General features: G+C 44.4%; 1 long non-coding RNA gene and 1 pseudogene across 2 annotated transcripts in view; one reads left to right on the forward strand and one right to left on the reverse strand.

Annotated features, from left to right (window-relative positions):
• LOC144822106 (sterol 26-hydroxylase, mitochondrial-like) overlaps positions 1–13,133 on the forward strand; it is a 138,298-nt pseudogene that overhangs the window by 119,951 nt on the left and 5,214 nt on the right. The window contains exon 8 of the transcript XR_013608564.1: positions 7,440–7,640. The product of XR_013608564.1 is annotated as a sterol 26-hydroxylase, mitochondrial-like (transcript). The remainder of the gene's footprint in view (positions 1–7,439; positions 7,641–13,133) is intronic.
• LOC144822107 (uncharacterized) overlaps positions 1–13,133 on the reverse strand; it is a 137,517-nt gene that overhangs the window by 92,338 nt on the left and 32,046 nt on the right. The gene's annotated exons all lie outside the window — the stretch shown is intronic.

Below are 13,133 nucleotides of genomic sequence, written 5' to 3' on the forward strand. Positions count from 1 at the left end.
TTGCAACAAAGTCCCTTTAGACTCATTGGTTTGAAAACTGTGCACCAATTTGTCCTTTATGGATCTTGCTCCCCTGTAGGTGACCATAGAGGCAATACCTACACTCTTCCCAATCACAGGATCAGCCCGAATGAGTCCCCAATAGTTTTTTTAAATAGTTCTGAACTGGTGTGATCTTACGTTGAAGGTGGTAATCATTCTGGGAATGCTGTCGGATTGTTTCGTGACTCAATCCTTTCTATCTTTAAATAGGACATCCTCATGTTTAGTATCCTGTAATTTATGTCTAGCTTGGGAAAGAATGTGTTTGCATAACCTCTCTTTTTGAACCTTTGCATCATGTTGTTGCTCTCTATTGAAACCTTCATCGGTATTGCAATTTCTGCGGCTTGTAACAATTCACCATAAGGTATGCTGTTTATAAGTGAAGCTGGATGATGACTTTGAGCATGTAAAATGCTATTCCCAGCCGTTTCTTTCCTGAAGAGGTTAGTGAGTGACTACTTCGTTTTTTCAGATAGTGGTAGCAATAGTTCTCTCCCAAAAAAATATATATATAAACTGTAAACCAGAGTAGCATTGCCAGGTGTCAGCTCATGCTATCCCAGTGAGCACATATTTATCCCACTTTTGCTGCTCTCCTTCAGCTCCACATTTGCTGCTCCACAAAGACCAGCTAACTGGTGTGATGGGGGCGCTTTAGCCGCGGTGCCACCTGACCTCTAATTGGAGTCTGAACCTGCCTCATTCTCACTTTGTAGTCTATTTCCCATTCCACGCCATTGCATGCTGCTCCCCTCTTTTTCTGTGTTTGTTGTTGCCATCGTCTCTGTTTGTTGTGACGGTAGTCACAGGTTGTTCTTCCCTTTGTTTTTGCAGGACGCTTCCCCTACCTGTTCTCACCTGTCCTCTTCTGCCCTGGAGTCTCACCCCATATGTCTTCTTCCGCCGTGCACTCTGCGTAAAGGCTCCTTGGTGCACCACAGCAGCTGCTATGTTTTGACAGCAGGTACTGATCTGTTTTTTTCAGGGAGGTGTCTCCCTCCCTCAGCCTCTCCTCCGCCCTCTACACCCTCTGGAGCCACATTATCTCCTATCATTGGGTTGACTTAATTCTTCATGTCTGCCTCTCTTACAGCTTCCTGCTGCAATCCAGGCTGGCAACTTTCAGGGTCTTCCTGGATGCAGTATCACAAAGATGATTATGATGATTATTCCACAACTGTTCTTTCATTTTTTTCCATTCAGGCCCTATTTTCCTTCCATACCTTTTTTTCCTTCTTACTTCTGTGTCTCCCCGTTGTCTGGGGACGAGATGTGGCCTGGCAGCTCAAGCTGCCGCCTTTGATACCCAGGGATCCAGATTCGAATCCCGGCCTTGGTGCTACCTAGCATCAACATTGTGTGCTTCTGGGCAAACCACTTAATCTCCTTTGTCTAAATGTGTGTTAAAAGTATTGATGTAATCCCCACTTGATGTATACAATCTTGTAGATCATCTCCAGGCCCCCCCGTAGAGGATTCTTTACAGCTAGGTTTGTGCTATGTAAATACACACATACTACCCCTTTCATCCACACTGATTCTCACTGTTTCTTGTCATCCCCACCATGTTCTGCCACTGCTTCTTATCATCATTCCCCTCTTTCTTTCACCAACACACATCCCTTTATAACATTGAACTGACAGAAAGAGTGATTGTGCACTTGTTCTCAGGAGAATAAAACCATATCAAGGTTAAGACAATACAAATTATTTTAATTTGCTGGAGAGCACCTGTTTGATGGTGATACTCCCCACAGTTACATTATCTGAATGACTCAAGTACTAGATACTGGTTGTGCTATCAACTGAGGATCTGGCGCTTCAACCCGAGGAGCTGAATACAGTGGCGGGTTGATCTTCTTCCTAAACTATCCAGGCTAGATAATTTTACTTTCTCCCATAAAAATGCCTCTAATCCATGCTAACACCCCATTGAATCTTAACAAACGACTTCAGTTTTCCCTGTTGGTTCCTTTTCTAAGGCCATCATGGCATTATATAATCTCCAAATATATCAAAACAGGATCACTATCTGTCACACAATTCTATTTTGGCTCAGTTGCCACATTCCCTTATATCTGAGCCAATGTCGTCAATAGTGGAGACTACTTCACAATAGTATGATCGTAAACAACTGATGCTTAGCAGCCAACCTAGCAAAGTGTTCCATCACCACCAGGCGGAAGAATGACAACTAATAGCTTGTCATCGGTGTTTAGAACTAACTTTGTTCTCCACAAGAACATACACAAGTTCTCAAATCCCAGGTGCATGCAAGAAGTTCCCTTTCAATGAGCAAATAACGTTTTTCAGCCTCTGGAGCCATACACCACAAATCCTTTCCTCTACAGTTGTTACATTAGCAGTGCTCCAGTGTACAGTTAGTAGTGCCCACTGCTACAAGGCACTGCTCCTCCATCATGTGGGCTTCAAGCAAGGCACACTCACAAGTTCCTGCTTAAGAAACCCCAAAGCTTTGCTCTCTTCCTTACCCACACTAATTTCAAACGTTTTTAACAGTATTCTCAAAGGCTCAACCTTGCTTGAGTAATCCACTACAAACTTTGAGTAAAGTCCATGAGACCTAGAAATCACAATAGCTGCTCCATGCAAGTCAGATTAGTGGCATCTAATATTGTCTTTACATGAGTCTCTTTATGCCTCATGCCAAACAGCCATCTATTAATTTCTGTCAAGAGCCCTCTCAGGATTATCAGAATGTTGTGCATGGCCCTTTTCAAAGGAATGTATGCCCTCCAGAAAGGAAGGCTTTGTGCCATCAGGTACCCTTGCACCTGCCACAGTTTACAGCATCTTGTACTTGCTAGTTATGAGATGCTGATCTCTCCAGATGGGATGGTTATAAACTCTCAAAGCTGAGGTCCCCACAACTTTTATGCAGCTCACTGATGGAGCCACCGAAGGAGATGATTCGATTGATTCTATGATATCTTTGGCTCAGAGGTCTTTAAACATCTCCTTTAGTATATCCCTGTTCAACGACAGGACATTCCACTTGCCATGTCTTTCTGGGACTGCTTCCTTCTTGTGAATATTTTTCTAACTTGTTACTAAACACACAAAGTTCTCTCGGACTACTCACGTGTACCTCGCCACCATGGTTGGAAACGCACATTACCGGGATCATTGATGTACAATGGGAGATCAACCAGATCAACCAGAAATCAACCAGAGGGAAATATTTGATACCCTTCCCCGACTTCTGAGGCCAACCTAAAACTTTGTTCAGCCACCTATACTGACCTGTATGTTTTGCCTCTTGAAATCTATATGTCCCCCAAAAATGTCCAAGGGTATTTATCTTATGCTTCATGTATCCTCCTGGGCATATACCAGTGTGTAAGAGCTTCCCGGGCTGTCATAATCTTTGTACCAAACCTCCATACAAGATTATAAACCAGACACCGCAATCTACATGCTTCTCCAAATCCTTACATTTCTTTTCTGAACCCATGCTCAAAACCACATTGGGTTTTAAACCTGCATCTCCCATAACCCCTGTACACTCCAGGCTTCAGTGGGGGAATGCCTACTGGCTTTCAATGTCCACATCACATTAGAAATCAGTTTCACAGTGATGGCACAGCCAAGCTTCAAACGCAAAGTGTTCTACATTGTCTACGTAGACTTCCACGTAAAACTCCCCGCTAACACTACTGTGTATGGATGGTGCAATTTAAGTGAGTGTTATGACAGCATCTGTTTGTAGTCGATGGTTGCCTCAGACCAGACACAGACTCCAAGAATTCCTGGCATGGCCTTACTTTGGGATCAGGATGCCTGCTGCTCATGGTCCTCTAATTGCTAGTGAAGTGCATTCTCCCAGTGAACTGATGTTTTGCTTTACACTCCCAAATAAAAGAAATTCAGCACTTCCCAGCAGAGGCATTTGATAAAGGAAGAAAACCCCTGGAAAGGGGGGAAGGGGTGGCTTCACACTCCCCAAATGTGGCACATCAAGAGGCAGTTTTCAGAATAAAGTGTTTTTTTTTGTGTGCAACTCTCTCTAACAGAAAGGCGTTCCCAGCTGTCAAATGAATCAGATATATCAACTTGCCAATGTAGATATAAGTATATTCCAACTTCTATATGTCGCTGATTCCCGAGCCTCTTTATCACGGAGAGCTGCGCAGTGGGGTAGCGAACCCCTGATATCACCACCAAGTTGTGTTTCATATCCAGTTAGGTAGGACTAGCCGAAAACTGAATCCTTGATCAAGGGTTAGGTTACATGCAGCTTCCAGATCTTTTTAAAGGAGCACCACATGTGAGACAATGGGAAACAACCTTTACAACGCAACTTTTACAACGCACTACCATTACAACAAAACTTTTACAACGCAACATCCATTACATCGCATGCCATTACAACACAACCATTACAACGCATGACACTACAAGGCATACCACTACAACGCTTGTCATTACAACGCATACCATTACAACACATAGTACCCTTACACTTTCCAACACTTACCCTACTGTTGCACCCCCTGGAGTTAGAATAGTAATTTTTACCCCTACACTATCCAATACTTACCATACATGCAATGTAATGTTATGCGTTGTAATGGTATGCGTTGTAAAGGTAGTATGCGTTGTAATGGAATGCGTTGTAAAGGTAGTTTTTAAAAATTTGTTGTAATGGCATGCGTTGTAATGGAATGCGTTGTAATGGATGTTGCGTTGTTAAAAATGCGTTGTAAAGGTATGCGTTGTAAAAGTATGCGTTGTAACGTCATATATCCGAGACAACAGTGTAATAGGTATAGACAACAAACTTTGCAGATTTGTGACCATATTTTCATAACCATGTTGTTGCAGGATTATATTCAAAATAATTTTAATATTACAAAGTGATAATGACATGGGCATGTAACTCCTTGTTGTGGTGTACCATATTAAGGAGTTGTGTCTATTAGCGCGGTATGGAATCAACACTATGGTTTTGAGGGGGCGATGCACAGGCATGCCCATGCGTGATGTAACAGTTGATGCAAGTTAATAAGAAGTGATTATTACTTTGTAATATATACAACTAATAATCAAACCATCACAAAATAGTCAAATGCATGGGATAAAACACAAACAGATAATTATAGTAAAACACATACAAATAATAACACATACACGTCAGAACACTCAAAGGCCAAATTACAATAATGGAGCCAAACATAAGCAAATTATAATAATGGAACATTCACAAGTAAAATGCAAGGAAATAGAACACAAGCAAATAATAAATGTATAGGAGAATGACTGTATGGACGTGAATATATAGTTAAGAACATAAATACTTCACAGGCTGGTCACTCAGCACACAAAAACACATGTAGAAATAACTCTCTATCTCTACATATATCTCAATACCAATGGTCAGAGAAAATACCTCACCGGCTGCAATATCTTCATCTTAGCCCGCACAAGACTGGGGATTCCAAATTACGGTCCCTAGGACCAAGAGACTCCTCAAGCTGGGAAATGCAGCACTGAGCACATACGTCCACTTCTCAGGAGAAATCTGGTTTTCGAGCCATGATACCCCAGTTTTTATAATAATCTCAATGCATGAGAAGTTGCAAAAAAGACACCCTCTATGTCACAAAAATGTACTGGTGATGGCCAGGCTCCTGCAAGCATCCCAAGGCTGAGGATTCCTCACACATTCGCCTCAGGCTCCCACACTCCATGTTTCAGCCCCTTATCTTAGTGAAGCCCGAGAAAGTAGAAAACCTCTCTCGTACAAAAAACACCCTCAAAGAGGAAAACAATCTTGAACGTGCACAACCTAAATAACTGTGAGTAATCTGGGGGCCTGCTTGTGTGTGCAGAACTCAAGCCAGATAGAGTCCGCATTCAAGATGGAGTTAGGGCTTGTTAAAGCGAAAAGGTAAAACTTAATTTCCCAATGTACAACATAATGCACATTTGCACACCACTGCCTTGAGCACTATACTTCGATACAGGGAAGTACATTCCACCCATTTCTCTCTCTCATGTTTTCAAATGCACATCCCATATGTTCTGTTTCAGGCATGGCAGTTTTGCTCTGGCTGAGGAGAAGATAAACAATCCTACTCTGAAGCTATAAGGAGACACATAATGCAATCAAAAGGCAAAATGCAAGTGCACAAAAATGATGTTGTACATTCAAGATGGAGTAAGTAAAAAAACATATACAGGTAGATGCATCAAGCATTTTTGCGAGCGCAAACGGTGCGAATCGCAAAATTCGGCCGTTTGCGCCTGCAAAAATGGCATTTGAGATGCATCAAATGTTCATGCACTCGCAATTTAAGAATTCGCAAATAATTGCGAGTTCTCAAATTGCGATTGCATTTAAGGAATCGCAATTTGCGATTCCTTAAATGCAATGCATGAACCATTCCAAGATTGCGAATTCACAATCTGGGGCCGCTATTTACCGCAAAGTCTAACTACGTGGTAAATAGCAAAAACTTAGAAATATGCACTTTAGTGCATTTTTCTAAGTTGTATGTTACACACACACAGGTCCTTGGGACATGTGTGTGCACAACACCAGTGAACATTACCATTTCAGGGGTGCAACAGGGTGTCCTTTGGACACCCTGGCACCCTTGAAATTGCTTCCTAATTTGCGATTCGCTAATTGCTAATCGCAAATAAGGAATGGCTCCCCAGTCATTCCTATGGGCCTTTAGACCCATAGGAATGAATCGGAAAGCCATTCCTTATTTGCGATTAGCAATTAGCGAATCGCAAATAAGGAATCAGTAGAAATCGCAAAAAATATTGCGATTCCCATATGCATCCCGTTTTGCGAGTCTTAAAATTCGTTATTAAGGACTCGCAAAACATGACTTTGATGAATCTGGGGGTTAGTCAAATAAAATAATGGTAGTCCAAGGTCACCACATGGTCCCAATACACATAACACTACAACGGAAGCACAGGCATGGTTGGACAGGATGAAAGTTTATTCCACACAGTGCAAGATAAACATAACAGGGGCAGTAGATGTAAGCAGGAACCATGACTGCCGACAACCTCCTACTACCAGTTCAAATCACCACTCTTGAACGTCTCTCTGTTATTAGTAATACACTGAAGAAACTTTTGAGGAAGGTGTGGTTATGCACATGTAATCAGCAGAAACATTTTTACGTTAGTCGCTCAAGCAAAAGTATCTTTTGCAATCTTGCTCCTTTGTCCTTCCCACTCCAGAGGATCCTACTATTGCAGCTAGTTGCAGGAGTGAGATGGGAGATAAGTTCACATTACATGCAGTCAGTGTCTACTCCCTATAAACGTAGGAAGCTAATTTTTCTATTTTAAGCAGGCATTTGTGGTGGTTTTCTAACAAGGTCTACTTTTTGTCTTTGGTTTCTTAGACTGCGTTCCTCTTTTGCCAGTTTGCACTCACTCGAGATGAAACCAACTTTCCGGAGCCGGACCGCTTCCTGCCTCGTCGCTGGATGCGGGACTCAGACCTGAAGCCACATCCATTCAGCTCCATTCCGTTTGGGTTTGGAGTCCGGGCCTGTGTGGGTCGGCGGATCTCAGAAATGGAAATGTACTTGACCCTCTCACGGGTAGGTTCAAGGTGGATGCTAAAGAAAGTAACTATGTTGCCAAGTGGTACCAAGGCTGACTAGAAATCATGACTAAGATGTGGTTGGGTAAGGGAGGGCCATATGATGCCTTCTGATGTAGTTCACTCTACAGATTAAATTGTCTTTTGGCACTTAATCATAGTTACTCGAAATTATTGTTGTATATTATAGATTATAGATTGATTAATTATTAATATTCAGCCCAAATGTTCCCACCCGCAGAAGAATGAATGGCTGAGTCAGGAATTTGCCTCTTTTATTTGTAAGTTAAACACATATCTTCAGCAGTTTCTCAACTCAATGGGAGAGCTTAATAGCTGCAGTGGTATCTCCTAAGATTGAAGAGACATTATTTGGAGCAGATGTAGAAAGTGAGGGAGCGAAACAAGATAGATGGCTTCTATGAATAACCTGTGGTTAAGTGATTATTGGATCAAAGAATATAATTGTCCAGCAAACAAATCAGTTTTCTTTTTAAATGCAACCTAGTTTCAAAGTGTATTCTTCCACCATCTTTTTATACTGCATTATTTATTCTAGACTTTTCACATAGTGCTCGATTCTGGTTGACCAGTTTAGTGACCGGTTGGGATGCTAAGCACAGGAAAATAGTAATATACCCAAGACCACATGATTTGGCCTACTGTGGAACTTCGTGCCACATTACAGGTGCCGTTCTTCCACAATGGGTGATGTAACCCCAAGACAACATCTCTTACGCAAGTCATTGTAACCGGATGGCTGACTTTTAAAATCCCTTAGAAAAGTTCACACCCTGCCTTCTTCTGATTTGGTAAATAACAGGTGTTGCTATAACCTAGTTTAATGGTACTCAGTTTTTACAGCCCCCAGAAAGAAAGAATGTTGAGTTGGCCTTGCCTTGAAACACATTTTTTTTTTTAACACTTTTTATTTTCAACAAAATTGCATCGTTACATAGCATTTTCATAACAGTATTTGTGCTCCCAACACAGGAATCTAGTATCTTAACATCCACATCAGTTGAGCAAAGGTTACATCATTTCGCTGCTTCTGGTCAGTGGCTAACCAACTGTGTGATACATCACTAAGCTGAGGATCTACATACAGTGATAAACTGAAATGATTGAGATCAAGCGGACATATCCTTCTAGCTTGCCGGTGTAGAGGACTCCACTACTTCTGTACATCAGTGTTTGCCTTTCATGCCGCAGCTCTATAGTAGGGGAGATGCAGATGTCCCCTCTGTATTTATTCCACTTTCCCCATTTATGATCCCATTTCCTGGGGCTTCCTCGTCCCTTGAACACAGTCTTCTCAGCAATCATTGCACTGTCCATGTCCTTTGCCCAATCACTTAAAAACGGGCTTGTGTCCACCCCCCATTTCTGTGCACTGTTGCGTTTCGCGATGGTCCAGCCCATCGAGGCCCACATCTGCTCCACTGGGAGAGGTCAGTAGCCTCCCATATATTAAGAAGGCAGAGTTGGGGAGATGGGTGTGGGGGCTTGTCACATGTCCTTTCAATTTGGCGAGTAACTTTTTCCCAATAGGGCTGAATTTGTGGGCATTCCCATAATATATGAACAAAGGTGCCAGTTTGATTGCAACACCGGAGACAAAGCGGATCAGGTCGCCTACCCAGTCTGAACAGGAGCTTAGCATCAAAATAGACCCGGTGGAGGATCTTCAGCTGGATGAGCCATAGTCTCATGGAAATGGCTACTTTGCTTGGGGAGGCCAGCGCGTCTTGCCAGTTTTCGTCATCTATACTTCCCAGGTCTGTCTCCTGACCCACCCGTAATTTCTGCATCGGATTCACACGGTTATTTACCAATTTCTTATAAGTGAGGGATATGGCCTTGTGGTCCATGGGGTCTTATAACAACCGGTCTTCCAGGGGGAAGATTCAGGAAGAGGGATTCCTTTTGGCAGGTCAGCCGAAATAGAGTGACTAATTTGTAGGTATCTAAAGGTCTCGGAGTGCGTCAATTGGTACTTTGTCTGGTGGTCAGCAAATGTGGTCAGCTTCCCTTTCACCCACCCTACAGTGGATATCCCGATCGTGTCCCATTTATCAAATCCGGGGCATTTACGAGGACGTCCCAGTATATCAGGTTCCCAAAGTGGAGTTGCCTTAGACAGTTATGCCAACCCAGCTTTCTTGTGACTCCATGTCAATCCTCATCCGTACGGGCCGTGGGGCCGTTCAAGTTAAGTTTATGGGGATTGGTATATAATGCCCTATTATAGATGCCCTGCCCCATGAGGCAGTGATCTGTACGGAAATTGGGATTATCATGTGGGCCAAACACCCATCTATTAATTGCTGTCAGTTGGAAAGCTTGATAATAGAGTTGTATATCTGGTAATCCTATACCCCCGTCGTACCATCCCATGGCGAGTTTGTTCATAGCAATTCGTGGCGGACGGTCCTCAACAGTAGTACCCTGCACTACACTATCAATTTGGGAGAAGTAAGAGTCTGGGATAGGTTTGGGAGCATTCTGTAACATATAAAGAAAGCGCAGAAGCACGAGCATCTTAACCAGGGATGCACTCCCCAGGAGAGTGAGAGGGAGAGATCGCCAGTAATTGGTGTCTGATTTTAGATGTTGAAGAGGCCCCATCAGGTTATGTTCAAAGAAGAGGTTAACATCTGGGGTAACAAAAAAGCCCAGGTAGTGAAAGCCCTGGGATACCACTGGAATCTCATAGCCCCGTGGATTGGATGGGGGTTCACTCCATAACACATACATTGCCTTCAAACACATTTATTGCCTGTAGAACATCACAGATGTTAGCAGGGAGTGTTACCTTTCCTGAACAATCTTGGTTTATAATAGATTACCAATAATAATAAAAGTAGGGGTGATAAAACTACTAGACCTGGGTTTTTCTCTAAATAAAAGTGGGTTTTCATTCACTGACTTGTTTCCATACGGGCATTGGTGTGTGCATGAATGCAAGAATGAGTCAAATAGCTGACAAAGCCAATACTTATGGATTTGTTTAAAAAATGACTGCTTCTTTATTGGCAGTTTAGAATTTTTGCAGTGGTTAGTGGATTGCAAGAGTATGTTTTGCAAGAATGAGTTGTCAAAATTCTGAATCACACTGGATTAAGGCTGTTCTGTGTTTAATTCAAAAGCAGTCTGAAATCCCAGAAAAATAGATGCCGTGGTTCCCCATACATCAGCAATGGAGCCAAGCTCCCCGAGAGAAGTCAAGTCCCAAGCACAGTTCTGAGTACCGCTTACGTGTCCAATTCTCAGAGAGCGCAAGTAGGTGCCCATCAGAATTCAAGATAAATAATATATGTCACTTATTTACAAGTGACAAAAATGTAAACAGTTTCGACTAAGCAAGCTAGTTTGGACAGCACCGCCATCTTTCAACATGCCATACGCTAAGCGGCAGGCACATCCGTTAATCTAAGTTAGCATGAGCAAAAAAACTTTCACAAGGCACTTGATTGCAACCAGGAAGTGGGGAGCTTTTCTTGAGCAGCATGGATTGTTACCAGGTGGTTTGGATTTATTTTTTAATGTGGAACAGGAAATTGTGACCTGGATCTGTTTTGTAGATATGGTTGCAAAAATAGCCGAGATTACTTGAAGACACTTTAGAAAATGAAAACCCTGCAGAAAAAGGGTTTTAATGAAAGAGTAAATTAGTAGTGGTTTGGATTGTAGGAGACTTGTCTACATAGGGAAGCAGTGATCTGATCAAGAGCAAGTGAAAAGCTGTTGTCCTTGAAAAAGACCAGAGGCTATGTTGCGTTTATCTTTGCAGAGTAGCATAATCGAGGTCTTTGTTAGGTTGCATTGGAGATATGCTGGCAACATGGATGTATTCCATTGAGGCTAAAGATGTTGACTATGACATAAGGTCATCAGCATACTGTGCAGCCCAATTCCCAGGGGCTTTGTGCAGTGCGCAAAGAACATGGAGGATGATGTACACTCACATGTGACTGGAATACAGTGAGGGAATCAAAAGGTTGCTTCTTGCACAACCTGGATGTTGTCTGCCATAAATGTGTTGGAACTTGCAAATACTGATCTTTGCATCTCTATGAACGTTTAATCAATCAATCAATCAAAGCATTTGTATAGCGCACTACTCACCCGGAGGGTCTCAAGGCGCTAGGGGAGGGGGGTCCGCTACTGCTCGAACAGCCAGGTCTTGAGCTGCTTCCTGAAGGCGAGGTTGTCTTGGGTCAGGCGGAGGTGGGTCGGGAGGGAGTTCCAAGTCTTGGCGGCGAGGTAGGAGAAGGACCTCCCCCCTGTGGTGGCTCTTCGGATGCGGGGGACGGCGGCGAGGGCGTGGCCGGTCGATCGAAGCTGGCGTTTGGGAGCGTAGAAGTTGAGGCGGCTGTTGAGGTATCCTGGGCCTTGGTTGTGCAGGGCTTTGTGTGCGTGGGTGAGGAGACGGAAGGTGATTCTCTTGTTGACCAGGAGCAAGTGCAGGTCTCTCGGGTGTCCGGATGTGGTTGCGACGGGGGATGTCTAGGATGAGTCGTGCTGAGGCGTTCTTGATCCGCTGGAGTCTCTTCTGGAGTTTGGCCGTGGTTCCGGCATAGAGGGCGTTGCCGTAGTCGTCGGCTGGTGACGAGGGCCTGGGTGACCGTCTTCCTGGTCTCGGTGGGGATCCACCGGAAGATCTTGCGTAGGATGTTGAAGCACGACGAGGAGATGGTGTTGACTTGTCTGGTCATGGAGAGGGAGGAGTCCAGGATGAAGCCCAGGTTGCGTGCGTGGTCTGTTGGTTTGGGTGCGCTGCCTAGGGCGGGGGGCCACCAGGAGTCATCCCAGGCGGAGGGTGAGGATCCCAGGATGCGGACTTCCGTCTTGTCCGAGTTCAGTTTCAGGCGGCTGTTCTTCATCCATTTGGCTACCTCTTTCATCCCTTCGTGTAGGTTGGCTCTGGCGGTGGCGGGGTCGTTGGTGAGGGAGAGGATCAGCTGGGTGTCGTCGGCGTAGGAGATGATGTTGAGGTTGTGCTGGCGTGCGATGGCTGCGAGGGGACTCATGTAGACGTTGAAGAGGGTTGGGCTGAGCGAGGAGCCTTGAGGGACGCCGCAGATGACTTCGGTGGCTTCTGATCTGAACGGGGGGAGGGGGACTCTCTGTGTCCTTCCGGCGAGGAACGAGATGATCCACTCCAGTGCCTTCTCCTGGATTCCGACGTTGCTGAGGCGCTGTGCTAGGGTACGGTGGCAGACAGTGTCGAAGGCCGCGGAGAGGTCTAGGAGGATGAGGGCCGCAGTTTCTCTGTTGTCGAGAAGGGCTCGGATGTCATCGGTTGCTGCGATCAGGGCGGTCTCGGTGCTGTGGTTGGCCCGGAAGCCGGACTGGGAGAGGTCGAGGGATCCCTTCGTCTCGAGGAAGGCGGCCAGCTGCTTGTTGACGGTCTTCTCGATGACTTTTGCGGGGAACGGGAGCAGTGAGATGGGTCGGTAGTTCTTGAGGTCGGTGGGATCGGCTGATG

Source organism: Lissotriton helveticus, chromosome 3_1, assembly GCF_964261635.1.
Source record: "Lissotriton helveticus chromosome 3_1, aLisHel1.1, whole genome shotgun sequence".
Classification (NCBI taxonomy): Eukaryota; Metazoa; Chordata; class Amphibia; order Caudata; family Salamandridae; genus Lissotriton; species Lissotriton helveticus.